This window comes from Electrophorus electricus, chromosome 2 (assembly GCF_013358815.1).
Source record: "Electrophorus electricus isolate fEleEle1 chromosome 2, fEleEle1.pri, whole genome shotgun sequence".
NCBI lineage: Eukaryota > Metazoa > Chordata > Actinopteri > Gymnotiformes > Gymnotidae > Electrophorus > Electrophorus electricus.
Genome location: NC_049536.1, coordinates 5,792,449 through 5,807,574, shown reverse-complemented (window position 1 = coordinate 5,807,574; position 15,126 = coordinate 5,792,449). Strand labels below are relative to the sequence as shown.

The following is a 15,126-nucleotide window of genomic DNA, read 5'->3' as shown; positions in this document are numbered from 1 at the left end:
TTTCTGAACAGCAGAGGGAGTAAGAGTGTAAAAGCCTGCCCCATGTGAGCGAGGGAGGTTTCCAAGAGAGCTCACCCACACAGCCTACACTAGGCCTATCCTGGGGGAAATAATGTTATCAATTTCAATATAACATAAACATGGTTATATGCAGTATATACATATTATACATATAATGTATATAACTAGCAGAAATTTCCCAAATAGTTAAGCAGGTACAATAAAAGGTTTATATATATTTATTGGCCGTTACGTATTAAAACACTGTCAGTTGTGACTTGTATGGTCAAGAAATGTACTTGCAGTCTTGTTAACTAAAAATTAAACACATACAGTATGCTGTTTTTTAAACGTAGGTCCACACTGATATCGACGCATATAAAACAGTTTACGCAGTAGTATCTGCTTACCCGTTATCAAATGTAGTCTTTGTATGTGTTTTCCTTTTACTTATAAAAGTGTGTGTGTGTGTGTGTGTGTGTGTGTGTGTGTGTGTGTGTGTGTGTGTGTGTTTACTTCTTTTACTTACTTTTTACTTACTTTGTCTTAGGTATCATAGCAATGCAAAGCACTTCCAGAGACACACCCTTGAAGCAAGGCTTGTAAAAAAGTCGCAGTCCAAGACCATAAAGCGCCCACCTCTGGTGATTGACAAGTGGGCAAGGTGAAGGTTACGAGTCCAGTGCTCATAATGGCGGGCCAGTCAAATTTAGGCTAAATGTGTAAAATCCATATGCTCACATGTGGCTGTCGAAACTATGAGGACGGAACAACAAAATATAAAAATACGAGTATGTGACGGTAAACCTAACGGAAAAAGGACGGAGGCAGTTCAGACCGCGGATGAGGACAGGCAGCGGTTTTCCACAGTGGGCGTGTCGAGCTGTCGCCCCCTGACGTCACACGGTGGGGGCGTGGCTTTGAGCCTCTGCTGCATCGCTGAATGGCATGAGGATGAGGACGAGGATGAGGGAGACAGCTCGACGAGGAGGCTGATCTTGTCATATGATTTTAAAGCCGTATTTTCGAAGGGACCGATCTATTCATATTGACCCAGGGATGAGGAACGATGAATGAATAAGGAAAGGTAAGATATATATTTCTTGTTCTAAAAGCGAGCCGTCAATTAAAATTCTCACGATAGAGGCTAACCAGCTGCTGGAATCACTGCGTACGCTGGGCAGGTGCACCTGTCTTATTTAGATGTGGTCGTGCCGCTTTAACTTGCATTTTGAGGATTTTGCGGTCTGTATAATAACGGAGTTTTTTTTTAATGTATTTTTTATTTATTTATTTATTTATTTATTTATTTATTTTACGAAGCCGTTGAGGATGAGTGGCCCATTATCTGGCGTATTGGTACCAAGGTGTGAGGTTGTCTTTCTTAGTGCAACAGTATAAGCGGCAAAGCTTGCGGTAAGATCCGAAAAGAATTCTCTTTGTCTATAGATGTGTGGCATCCCAGACTATTAATCTGTCCTAACAGGGCTGAACGAAGTCTAACGACTCTAAGACTAAAGATGCATTCATTTTACAGGCACGCTGCGAGAGGATATTTGAATGGTTTTATTACAATGATATGTGAATGGTTATTACAGTCTATAAGCACAGAATAGCTCCCGTTGAGCTTTGAGTTCAACGTGCCCTTATTCCACAACCTAAGGATGTGCTCCCCAATTTGGTTAACCCACCTGCTTTTACAACGCAACTTAATCTAGGCTACTTTGTAAATACGCTATAAGGCTGTAGCTACCTGTGAACCTGTTATGTGGTACTGGAGTCCTCCTGAATTATGAAAGCTGGCTACATTCAGGCCAACTTTGCTGAAGCCCAGACTGTTCACTATTTGCTTTTATTACGAGTATTGCAACATGTCTTGACTATGCTTTGTTAGATGTGCTTGATATAAAATTCAGTCTATTTAATGGAGTGTTTTTGGTATGTAAAATTCTGTAGCCCTGTATAATAGCCTAGTGAATACTTCTAGTGGCAGGGTAATTTTGTATGTAATTTTGCTACTCTAGGCAAGTAAATGATGTTTGTTTAGACTCTATGGTTATTGATCATGATAATATACTTTGCCATCCAACTGAGTTTTTTACAAGTTTGCCCAAATCAGTGTGATATTGTAAACATTAGTGTGGAGACAGTATGTCATTTGATACTTGTTAGCACACAGTAAAATTCAAAAATCTTATTTACCAAATACTGATTTGGCTTTTTCAATCACAGGCATGGATGTACTTGACTAGATCTGGGTAAAAGGCTTCTCCAAACTCTAACCTTAAGCATTACAGTGACGACTCACCAAGCTGTTTTTTTTTTTTTTCCAGTCTGTGACCTGCGCTGGTTTTGTAACATGCACATAATAGTACTATTGTGAAAAAGGTCAATATATTCGATTTTGCAGCATATGTGGGTAATGCATAGTATATTGTTGTTGGCCTGGAGGATACTAGGAGGTATGTACTGTGCTGTCATCACATATGATGCACAATGTTTTAGCATATGTGCATGATGCATATATTAGGGCTGACCTGAAGGGTTTCAGGAGACTCAGCTCCGTGCAACATCCTACACTTTAGAAGTCTAAAAATGCTGAAGGACAGAACAGTTTTGCTCTGAAAGATGTCCTGCATGCCTTAGTGAACTTGAGAGGACTGATGGTGTCCACTTCTACTTCCTGTTAAACATCATATCGGAATAATTTAACTCAAATGCTATAACTTAAATGTCATACCCACATTTGTATGAGTTCCAGAAAAGGACGTCTACTCTCACAGTAAAATAATTTGTGTAACTGTATGACTTTCACGTGGTAAATAGAGCACCAGAATGGACAGTAGTGTGAGCAGCAATGCCAAGTTAGCCCTTGTCAGATAAAAATCATCTTCTCCATCTCTTTTTTCCATCAAATTAGAAATGTACCTAAAGTAATGCAAATAAGAGACAGACAGACAGACCGAGACAAATACAGTCAGAGAGAACAGGTATGACCTTGACCTGGCAATTTGTGATTCTATCAAACAGCCCAGTGGGGCCTGAAATGAAAATCTTGCTGATGCATGTGTTGTCACTTTATTTATTTATTTTTAATTCATTAGTTTTGCTTTCTTATGCTAGCATGCATAAGAGGGTGGTTTGTACACAATAATATAAATTGCAATTGTGAATATTAGACAGATGGAACAGTCAGGGCAAGGCAGCCGAGTGAGAGTCCTGTTCACGGTGAGGTGCTGGGGACAGCGCTTGCCTGTGGAGCACTTACCACATGGAATTCTGCCCATGTCACAGGCACTTTATTCCCAGAAATATGGTTGAGCAGGAATGATGTGGATAGGATCAGTCTGAAAGCGTGCATGCTCAGGACTGAAGAGCTCACATAAACGCACTCTTGCTGTGTGTGGTTCATTCACTATTTCCAAAAAGACCAGCTTATTTACTTGGTTCTTTTTTTAGGGGTTAAGGAAGCATAAGATCTATTTTTATGTATGATAAATCATTACATGCATAAATACACTATAAAATGTGGCATCTTTGGAACGAAGGGGCAAGGCACAAGTGACAGACAAAAAAAGGTTTTAATTTAAAAAAAAAGGCAAACAGGAGCAAACTGAGTCAAAAAATGTAACAGAAACAAGAAATGTAAGCAGAAGGTGAACAAAGGCAAACAACAGACCGAATGGTCTTGGCATTCATAGGCGTGTGAGATGTATTCTCATACAGGGGAAGGTCAATCCTGTGGGCTTAAATAATAATAAAAAATAGGGAAGATGGAATGTGGTGCAGGTGTGCATGATAATCAATGAGTAGGCGATCATGAACGTAGAAGTGGTTGTGTGTTGTGATTGGTGGAGGGACTGGCAATTGATGGGCTGGAGGTGTCTGATTGGCTGGAGGAGAGTGAATGAGGCTGTGCGTGTGTTTGGGTGTGGGCTGGTGTGTGACAGCTGTGTCCATCACACAAGCCTTTGTAACTTTTTATATCTGCAATTGAATCGCACTTTTCTAGTTAGTGCTATGCTTTTTTCTGTGATGAAGTCATACTTTCTTCAGACTGTGTTTCACACTGTAAACTATGATGTATTTACTATCTGAATAGTTTTTCTTTATCTTGCATTTGTAGAGCAGTGCTGCACCGACATCATTATTTGAGTCACGTATATATAATAATGTATATATAATATAATAATTGAGAGTCCATTTTGTGGACTTGACGTGTCAGATTTGAATTAGATTTGAATTTAGATTTGAATTTAGTTTAGAAGTTTGAGAGAGCGAACTGTTTTTGAAGCTATGTTTCTTTTTAAGCAGTTTAGAAAATGCAGCAGAATAGAAAGGTTTTGTTCATCCCGGTCAGTATATTTTATCAAATTGTGAGCATTTTGCCTTCAATCCCCTTTACTCATTTCCATGATTGATTGTGTGACTTACTTTAGTGCAACAGAGAGTCTCACTGCAAATGTTATGAATTTTAATGTTATACATCTTGAGCAATACCACAAAAAATGTTCCTTTTCAGTTTCCTGCTGCATGTGCTAGAACAGCTAGAGGCCTCAGAGACAGATTACTTGTGTGACTGCTTCTCTCTATCGGAAATATACACAGTTGAACAAGACACATCACGTTCCTGTTTTGAAACTAGCATATTTTATTTTAGTGTAAAAGGTTGCCATATAAGGTGGTTCACAGTTGTGGATAATTACTCAATACTGTGTCAGTCAGAGCATGAGTTAAAAAAAATTACATCAAATGGGCGAAAAGTATAAATATTGTGTTCAAAATAATTTAGATGAAGTAATGCAATAAAATTAAATATTTGGTCATGTATGTCATCAGTATATTTATTCATATGGATGTGATTTTTTAGTTAAATTTTATTGTCTGTTTTTCTGGTATTTTGTGTATTTTATGTGCAATAATATGAAATATATTTAAATATATGTTTCATGGATAAATTTTGATTTACGTGTTTAAATCCAAGCTTGTGAAGAAACTTGTAATACCCAGCTATAACAATTTTAGATTTTGCAAAGGAAAGAAAGAATGAAAAGAAAAGAATAAAAAATTAAAGAAATAAAACCGAAAGGAAAATACATTTTTGAATGTATTGTCACCACCAGAGGAAATGCAAAGGCAGCAGAGACCAGCTTTTAACAATCTATGAATACACATATGAAAATATTACTTTTGTGTTTCTTTAGCTGCTAATTGCCAAGCCCAGTCACACTGACGATCAAAATTATTTTAAAGGAGCAGGACTGAACAGGTCCGGCCCATCAAAGGGAGAATCTGTCTACACTCTTTTTCCAGAGAATTCCATCTCCCTCCCACTTCATTCCTGAAAAATGTAGTCCTTGAGATGAGATGAAACGAGTCAAGTGGCCCACAGTAATCAGTGCTCAATCGCTGCCAGGTGCTTTGAAGTGGTCCACATCTTCACAGGTGGGGAAGCAATGTTAAGTGCCTGGTCTGTAGGCAGGGGGAGGTCACACAGAGGCCAGAGGGGATGGTGGAGTTATTAGTGGGAAGGGGTTAAAGGCAAACAATATACATAAAAAGTGAAACTTTGCGTTAGTCTTATTTCAAAGTCTATTGATGGGTGACGTATACAGAAATGACAGATAATGGATATTTAGTATTCCTGCTCTTCCTCATGTTGGGGACTTTTTTTTACCATCAAAAATTGGGTGCTAGTATGAATAGTTCACAGGGCTTTGGAATAGCATTGCACTTGATGGTTATGCAACACAGACACAGATTAGAAGGAGGATACAACGCTGTGCCCTCTGCTGCCGCTGAAGAGCTCTACCTCCAAAACTGGCGTCAGGGGAGAGGTGCCGGTGGGAAGTGTGTGATGGGAAAACTGCTGTAAAGAAGAGCTTCGTTCCTCACTTCCACCACATAGACCGCAGTGAGGATCTATGGGATTTGCACTGTCACAGTGAGATCCCTCAAATGTAGAGGCTAAACTCGACGAGGTCACTAACTAGATCTGTGAGTGCTTTTAATGTCTTGTCTCCTCCCCGTGGAATCCACTTAAATGCTAAATCAACTGAAGTAGAGCAATCTCACACAGCTCTGTGTGTGTGTGTGTTTGTGTGTGTGTGTGTGTGTGTGTAGGACTGTGCTCTTCTGGACTGATATTGATGTTGTCATTTCTGGGATTTGTTGGAGCCACTCCCACAGGGAGTCATAGCCCAAGTGTCTCTCTCATCACTGGGTGTTAACCTTCCCTATGCTCCCAAGTTCTCCCTTCAGTCAGCTCTCAGGCTCTGCCACATCTGTTGCCACTGCTGTTTTCTGCAATTTATCTGCTATCACAACATCTTGCTATTACTTGCCTATCTGTGTCGAACTGGAGATCTCACAGGATCTCAGCCTTGTTCTCCAACACTGCGGTTTCTCCCATTTAAAGGTGTATCGCTCATATGGCTTGCATAGAGTAGCCAGACATCAGGTTTTAAGCCAGGCAGTTTTTTGTTTGTTTGTTTCTTTCTTTTTTACCTCCTTGTCCGCCGTCCAGCAAATCACCTGGACAGACGCCTATTTATCAGCCTTCTGGAGTGAGTCACATACTGTACACGTCAAAGCAAATACTTTATTTCATTGGTTTAACGGATCGGCTCATGCTTCACCTACTGGCTAACCGCAGACATTCGGTGTTCTAAATGCTAGTCAGTTAGGATGTTTGCAGCAGTGCAAAAATACCAGAAAGAAAAAACAACTACAGTTATAAGTGCTTTGCATATGTTCCTGTGTATGATCCCTGTCACTTGATTGTGTCTCTTAGTCTGTGCTCTTCTTGCCAGCATTTTGCATCCTGCTACTTGGTGCAGGTTTTGCTCCTTTGCACAGTCTATCTTTGGTATTCTCTGGTGTGAGACACCCCTGCTTCAATTGACCTAGTGCTTGGTGCTTAATCTTGTGCTGCCATGATTAGTGCCTCTGTGCTGTCCTTCAGTTTTGCCTTTTTGGCTAATGGTAGGATTATGTCAGCCACATTCTACTATCTATTGATGGTACATGCCATTGAGGGGCTTACGCTGTTATGGCAACTCCGTTGTGATCTCATCAGCTCCTTGGGAGCCACTGGATGATCCATGGCTGTTTCCTGTCTCATTCTGGACAGTGAATCTTACACTATGTTGGCACCTTCCACCGCCTCCTTCTAGCTGGCGTACAGTTTTTGGGCATTGGATCCTAGATGGAGTACTCCATGTTGAGTTTGCCAGTCTTGGCATCACCAACTTCCAGGTTATTGTGCCTGCTGGGTATCTGATGACTGTTAGGGCATATGGGTTTATGGCTTTGATCTTATTATTCCCATCCAACTGGCTCTTGAAGACCAACCTTACCCTGTGGAGGCTTGGATATTGCTGGCCTTCTTGTCGTCTAGGTCTTTTAAATGTGGTAGGTCAGTTCCCTGATCAATTTTCCTCTTTTTATTATCAGCTGAGTACTTTTTTTTTTTTCCAGCCTGAATGAAATTCCAGTGTTCTTGTTGTGCATCCTGGTCAGTGAATCAATGTCCCTTTCTGTCTGGGTGTACAGCTTTATGTCATTCATGTACAGAAGGTGGCCGATGGTAGTTCCACTCCTGAATCTGTACCCATACCCTCTCCTGTTGATGACCTGGCTGAGAGGATTCAGCCCAATGCAAAACAGCAGTGAGGATCCAATCTGTGAGGTAACAATGGCAGTTATATCTATTCAAATTCAATACCATAATATAATGGTTTGAGATGAACTTCATTTCAAGTCCTTTTTTAAAGAGGTATTTTTAGCAATTTTCTTTTAATAGCATTATTATTTCTTGCTTGGCAGGCTCAAGGCTAGTCACATGGCTTTTTTATCTGGATGCTCTGATCACTATATGACACTTCACCCAAGTATATTTCATTGATGTGAGACTGAAATTGGATAATTCTGTATGAAAAAAAAACCAATTTACAGTCACATAGCCTATTTTGCTCTTTCAGTATTTGTTGCTTTTATTTTGCTTGACAAAACATATTTACACATAAGAGCTGCTTTTTTGAAGATTGCCATCCATTTACAAATATATAAGGGTTACTAGAAATTAGTGTATATTTATTGCCCACAAGTCTATGCTCTTTTCCAAATTGTTCAGCGAAACTCAAGGCTTTCCTCATATTAAATTGAATGGTTAGCACCATAGTTTGAACTGATAGGGTTGGCAATCGGTGTGAGTTCCCAGAAAAACAGAAGACTTGGGCTGATGACATCTATAACAAATCTAATGTCATCTAGTGTTTCAATTTCATTTGATCGCAATTTATGGCCAAATTATATATAGATCTAGACTAAAAACATTTTCCATTGGTGATTCACAATTGGCTTAATGTGGCTTTGTTTTAGAGCACTCACAAAGGGCTGTGATCAAGACAGATATAGAACAGCTTCTATTGTGCATGACTTTGGAAAACCATAATAAGCCGTAGTTAGATGATTATGTTTTTATTGGGACACTCAGCCGCTACTTTATTAGAAACGTTTTGTAATAAACAATTAGTCTGTAGGAAGCTGTTGCCAAGCTCTTGTTTGTGTTGCCCATGCAACCTATCTAGCGATCACAGTCACCTAAGGACAGAGAAATCTGCAGAAAAGGTGCATTTCATGGTCAGTTTCTGACCACAAGACGGCTGCCGTCTTAATATTTTGGGCGGGCAATCCACTTGTCGAAGGTTACACTGACATGCGTGAAAGCCCCAGCAGCAGTGATAAACTTGTTCAACCCCTACAGCCTAATGTGTGCATCCAACCTTGCGTGGGTCATCTTCTTCCTTTGACCTCCCCCATCACAGAGCAGTGGTGCCGTGCCGATATCACTGCTGCACGTGGTCACACCCACTGTGTGAGACCGTGTGTGTGTGTGTGTGTTTATGTTTGTGTCCTGTGTGAAGCAGAACTCCTTCTCCAGATTGAATTTGCACTGTGTCACTTGGACTGGGGTGTCTGGATGAGGCATGTGATGCTGTCCTGCTCTTCCTGTGATGGAGGATGAGTCTGGCTTGCACCTGGCTATCATTGTCACCTCTCTCCTACACCCATAAATATTGTTTGGAAACGTAATACTTCAAATCCTACTTTTATGTGCCTCGTCTAATCTTAAATCTTCCATATAGAGTGAAGCGGCCGAGTTGATTTATTTGATATGTTTTAAGAGGGCACTGACACACCCGCACGTTCACCCAAATTTAGAAATAAAGGCATTTCCTTCTCCTTGTGCGGACTTCTGTCTGCTGTGCTCATGAATTTTGGATGTTGGTCAAATAAAACTATAGTTATAAGAGTGAGCTAATGCTTTTTTTAGACAAGGCTTATCAGGGCCAATGTTGTCCTGAATGCATTTCAGTGTAAGGGGCTGTGAAATCAGACAGCGAAAGTGTGACGACTGCCGTCTGACAGCCGCAAAAACATGAACGCCTTCCAGTCCAGCTCTCAGTCGGTGGGTAAGGGATGAGTTTTAGGGCCTCTCACATGCTGCTGGAGTATGTTGGCCACAAAGCAGAGGCTCCCTGTTCTGACTGAAACAAAGCAACAAAACCAGTCTTAGGTCAGCATGCAAAATTAACTTCTCCAACTAGACAGAACGAACTTTGTTGATTAGATTTGTGCTGTTACTGGGAAAAGGATGTGCGGGCAATGGAGTAAACATGGAGGGGAAGAGGATATTTTCCATATTAACAAATGATGTTGCTCATCGGTGGTACATTTTTAGGCCAACTGATTCATTGCCTCCCTTGGATAAATCTCTAGTTCCATGTTTCTTCTAACGCTGCCCTCAGTGCAGTGCTCATTAAGTGTTAAATTAAAGTCATCCATGCAACAATGTGGAGGTCATTCACTGTCTCCACACACTCCTGCTACATTTCACATCTCTGTAAGGTCTGATGGGAGGCCTCTTCACAAGCTGGAACTTTGGAGCCGACAGACTGTTAAATCCCGGTCGGGATGAATCCTGTGCGTTTCCAAATTCATCACAAGCTAGGGGTCAGTCCCTTTATAAGCATTAATGTAACTGAGCTGTGCTAGAATGTTTGAACCTCTGATTCACCACAGATCTTTCCATTCACTTTTCCTTGTGTTAGGAAAGGCCAAACCAACCTATTTTTGGACTTCTACTCCATAGTTTAGTGCTTTCACATTCTGTACTTTTGAATGAAAGGACACGATGGAGTTGTCTCAGCTCCGTTGTTGAGAAAGGGCGCCCGGGCGCGATGTTTGAGAACAGCTTTTCAGTTTCCGTGTTCCTGTGGTGGTCAGCGTGTAGACATCTGTTGTTCATTCCTTCCCCTCAGCTGTCCGAGACTAAGTTCAAGGTTAAGGAGCTTTTATCTTTTAATGTGGCAGGAGGACTTTTGCTTTCTATATAGCAAGTGGGAATGTGCCTCTGTGTTAGAGAGGCCGACCTCAACTCACACATGGAAATGTCTCACACGTATTGTTTTAGTGTCAGTGCTGTGGCTCTTACGCCTAAAAATCTCAGCACTGCAGGTTTCGTACTGCTTAACCAATGCAGCATGTAAACTCATTTTCCTGACAGCATTTATGCAGACCTGTGAACCACATTTTCCACAGAACCACAGAATCATTTTCAGACAGTCCTGAGGAAAGGTCAGGGGAGGCTATCTGTTTGAAGTAAAAAGCCTAGCTTTTATCAGACAAGAATCTCGCCTGTCTTCAAAAGCAACACCCATATTTTGATTTTTGTCAGTAATAGGCTACATCTAGAAATGACCTTTACCACATGAATCACCCTTTCACGGCTGTCTGCAAGAAGGCATAAAAGCATTTATGTTCGGTAGTCACATTAGTAAACCATGTTTTCAAGAAAGCTCTTAAATTTAATTTCAGTCTTAAAGAGATAGTTAGGAGAGAGAAAGTTCACCCCCTTTGAAAGCTTGATTTTGAGTGGAGTTGACACCAGTCCCCATCAAAGTTTGCAATATTTTGTTCTCTTAGAGGCCCTGCTGAATTGCTGAAGAGCTGTAGTTCATCTCCATGTTTTAAATGGAAAATAAAATTTACATTGGTAATCATTAGAAAGCCCAGTTACATATGTAATATTCATTAAATAAATGTCCTTTAAATGTACACACTCAAATATCTACTGATTTGTCAAGCTCACAAAATCTATAACAATTCTAATGTAAATCTATTAATTGCAGGCTGCTGCAACTTTGTAATTCATCATTGTATTGCCTATTAGGTTGGCAGCTGTATTTAAAGCCAAAATCTAACGATGCTGCACCTCGGAGCAAGTCTTGAGTTCTGTAAGAGCATAGACCCCCTGTTAAGTGCTACTCTATTATGCTTATACTCCTGCTAAAGCATCCAACATTTGGCTAGTCAACCTCAGATCTAGTTCTGTGGCAACGGTGCCAGTTTTTAAGATCATTGTAACTGATGGGTCTTAACATTTACTTAATGTGTTTGTTTGCCAAAGCAAACAGTAAATTGCACTGCCTTTTCTAGAGATACATGGGGAAAATGACACCCTCAGTAGGCTACGAGAATGCATTGTAATTTGCTGTGGTTATTTAAATCCTTCGCAACATGCAAATTATGCACTATAACATACTGTCTGATGACAAACATTTCACAAAATATATACTATAAAGTCATTTTTAAGCTAATTCTAAACTCATTTTTTAATATGGGCAATAATAATATAGGCAATTTTATAATATAGGCAAACATTTTATTTGTGAGGTCATGGAGAAGCTTTTAATATTTACAGTTTTATCCACACACTTTCTTGTAACAATTTTTGTTACCACTTTAATCATAACACTACACATAATAGCACTTTTCATTTGCGGGTTGTTTTCACTCTACGTTTTCCAATAAGCAGTGTTTACTGGAAATAATTCTTACAAATGTGAAGTTCTTCTGATGCATAAACACGCTTCGCACCTTTCCCACTCTCGTGTGCAGGCACACATCAGTTGTTAGCTGCTGTTTTCCGTCAGTGTAATATTCAGTGTAAAACCCGATCGTCATTCATTATGGTTGTATGACTGCGGCCCAGAGGAAGGGACTGGTGTGGACTGGTTTCCTTTTGAGGATGCTCTCTGCTGGGAAGTAGGACAGGAATTGAAAAGAGAGAGAGGGAGACTGAGAGAGAGCATGAGAGAGAGACATTTTTATATATATATATATATATATATATATATATATTTTTTTTTTTTTTTTTTTTTTTTTTTTCAAGAGTGATACTGGACTTCACAAATAAAGGCGTCTGCCTTCGAGTTATAAACACAACAGTTAAGTATTTGCCATTTCAACCGCTCACTTTTTTATATCCAGCACTAAGAAAAAAAACACAAAATGTAAAAAAAAAAAAAAGTTTTTCCATACCTCATAAACAAATATTCCACTGAATTAAAAAAGTGGGTTGAGCCTTCCACGTTCTAGAAAACAATGAAAAATTGTCTACTTGAGCCTAGAAAAAGCATGTTCATCTCAAACACGAGCACAAATGTAAGGACAGCAACAGCCCCGTGTAAAATCCTCCAGTGGAGGCCACCAAACATTTTTGTCAGTGCACCTTCCAAACCAGCCGCCTCTCTGGTTCCACACTATCCGCCCTCCCATTCAGGACAGATTTGTTAAGAAATTTAGCACAGTGCGTATATGAAAAGTGCTTCGAGACAGTGCAGAGGTCCGCATCTTGCAGTCCACTGGGGTCCAGCAGTAACCCCAGCATGCTTCTTAAATCCAGAGTGAGTCCAGTTCTTGGGAATAGTCCACCCTGTTGATGCTCACATCCCTGCTCCAGTTCTCCTGTAAACAAGAGAGAGAGAGAGAGAGAGAGAGAGAGAGAGAGGAGAGAGAGAGAGAGAGAGAACGAGGCCTGGCAACGCCGGCGTGCATCACTGCTGCGTTCAAAGGAGAGTCCGCTCTCAGAGAGACTCAGAGTCTCTCTGCTCTGCCAGTCAGGGAGCTGGGGCCGAGTCTCTACCAGGGCAGAAGTTGACCAGAGCTTCACTTCACAATGGTTCTGTTGCTAGTAATGAATATACCTTATAACCAGTCCACTCTGCCATTTAATTGGTAGGGATCTTTCAGATTTGAACATTTCAGATGTTCACGTCACGCTGCAGCTCAGAGTCAGCTCTTTAATGCATGGAAATGCTCTATGTGTGTTATTCTGAGTTAGCAGCCATTGGCCAGGGTATGCTGTGGTCATCTCAGATCAAAGTGCATGCCCGTGAAGTCATGAGGAACAAGAGATGCCCATGTCTGCGATCCTGCATTAAATTGAGCCAAATCTGCTACTTTTGGCTGGCAGCAGCATTTATTAGTGCATGTGTTTGTCTCAGCATCCTGCAGGCTGGGCTGGGGCTCGTGAATGTGGTACTTGGCGCAGCAGCAGAGGGGGGAGGAGCGCAGCAGCAGAGGGGGGAGGAGCGCAGCAGCAGAGAGGGGAGGAGCGCAGCAGAACAGGGGGAGGAGCACAGCCGAAAAGGGGGAGGAGCACACCAGTAGAGGGGGGAGGAGCACAGCAGCAGAGAGGGGAGTAGCACAGCAGCAGAGAGGGGAGGAGGGCAGGAGCAGAGAGGGGAGGAGTGCAGCAGAACAGGGGGAGGAGGGCAGCAGAACAGGGGGAGGAGGGCAGCAGCAGATGGGGGAGGAGTGCAGCAGCAGATGGGGGAGGAGCGCAGCAGAACAGGGGGAGGAGCGCAGCAGCAGATGGGGGAGGAGCGCAGCAGAACAGGGGGAGGAGCGCAGCAGCAGATGGGGGAGGAGTGCAGCAGCAGATGGGGGAGGAGCGCAGCAGAACAGGGGGAGGAGCGCAGCAGCAGATGGGGGAGGAGCGCAGCAGAACAGGGGGAGGAGCGCAGCAGCAGATGGGGGAGGAGCGCAGCAGAACAGGGGGAGGAGCGCAGCAGCAGATGGGGAGGAGCGCAGCAGAACAGGGGGAGGAGCGCAGCAGCAGATGGGGGAGGAGCGCAGCAGCAGATGGGGGAGGAGCGCAGCAGCAGATGGGGCAGGAGCAGAACTGTCAGAAAGTCTACACATCAGCTGGCCCAGACGGGGTGTGGGGCGACTGCTGACTGCCAGCACTGACACGCAAGCCCCTTGGCTTCCTGGTACGTTGGGAAAAACTCCTGACAAGAGGCAGGATGTCAGAGCTGGAGGAATGGGGGTGGGGTGTTGGAGTGCAGTGTCTCTACAGACCCTCCGACATCATCTGGTTCTTGAGTCTACTAACCTGGCCATCATTATATAAAGCATAGTCCACTTGGTTGATCTTTGCCATAAGTGTGTGTAACTACAATAATATATATATATATGTATATATATAAAGCTCTAATTTCTGAATAACACCATTGCATTGTACAGCAGTCTATCATGTACTCTAGGTCTTTTGCAATAATTAGAGAGAAGCAGACCCATAATGTATCCTCTTTACACTGCTTCCTTCCGGCTCTTTGCTTCAATCCCACTACAGACACACAATCAGGCATCACAAATACACACACACACACACACACACACACACACACACACACACACACACCATTAGCACAGGCTTACCATTGTGACCGAAGGACGAGAGATGTGGAGTGAGTGATTGATTCCCCCTCTGAATGAGTTGGGCTTTTTTTCACACTGCATTGAAATTCAGCCACTGAATCTGCCTCTCTCTCCAGCAGGGGCCTTTAAAACACGGAAGTACTTCTCCTGACTGTGTTGTTTTTTTCTTCACACATTGTTATATCCCATTACCAAAGCCTTTCTTATCCTCTTTGCTCTCTTTATCCAAAGTGATAGAAAGATTCTTAGTGTCCAAAATATGACATTATATGGAGGAGGCTGTTTCACAGAAATTTAAATTTTGTTGTTAACAAACTATGCTTTATTTGTTACTGAACAGAAGCCTCATGTCAAAAACATAACAGGTGCTGCGGTATTTTTTTTTTTAGCTACTACTGATGGTAAGCCAGTTTGTCACAAGTGTAGACTGCTTGACTTTTGGCTTCAAGGTCACGGTCCTTTTTATGGGAGAGGACAGGGATGTCTGCTTAGACTGGGTTTGATCCACTGAGATCAGGTATGCTTTCCTCTATAAGGTCAGGCAGACTAAAGGAG

General features: G+C 41.9%; 1 protein-coding gene across 1 annotated transcript in view; it reads left to right on the top strand.

Annotated features, from left to right (window-relative positions):
- Window positions 1–936: 936 nt before the first annotated feature.
- The window catches only part of otud7a (OTU deubiquitinase 7A), a 54,216-nt gene continuing 40,026 nt past the window's right edge, over window positions 937–15,126 (top strand). Inside the window, exon 1 of the mRNA XM_035523512.1 lies at window positions 937–1,087. The gene's annotated coding sequence lies outside the window, so the exon portion shown is untranslated. The remainder of the gene's footprint in view (window positions 1,088–15,126) is intronic.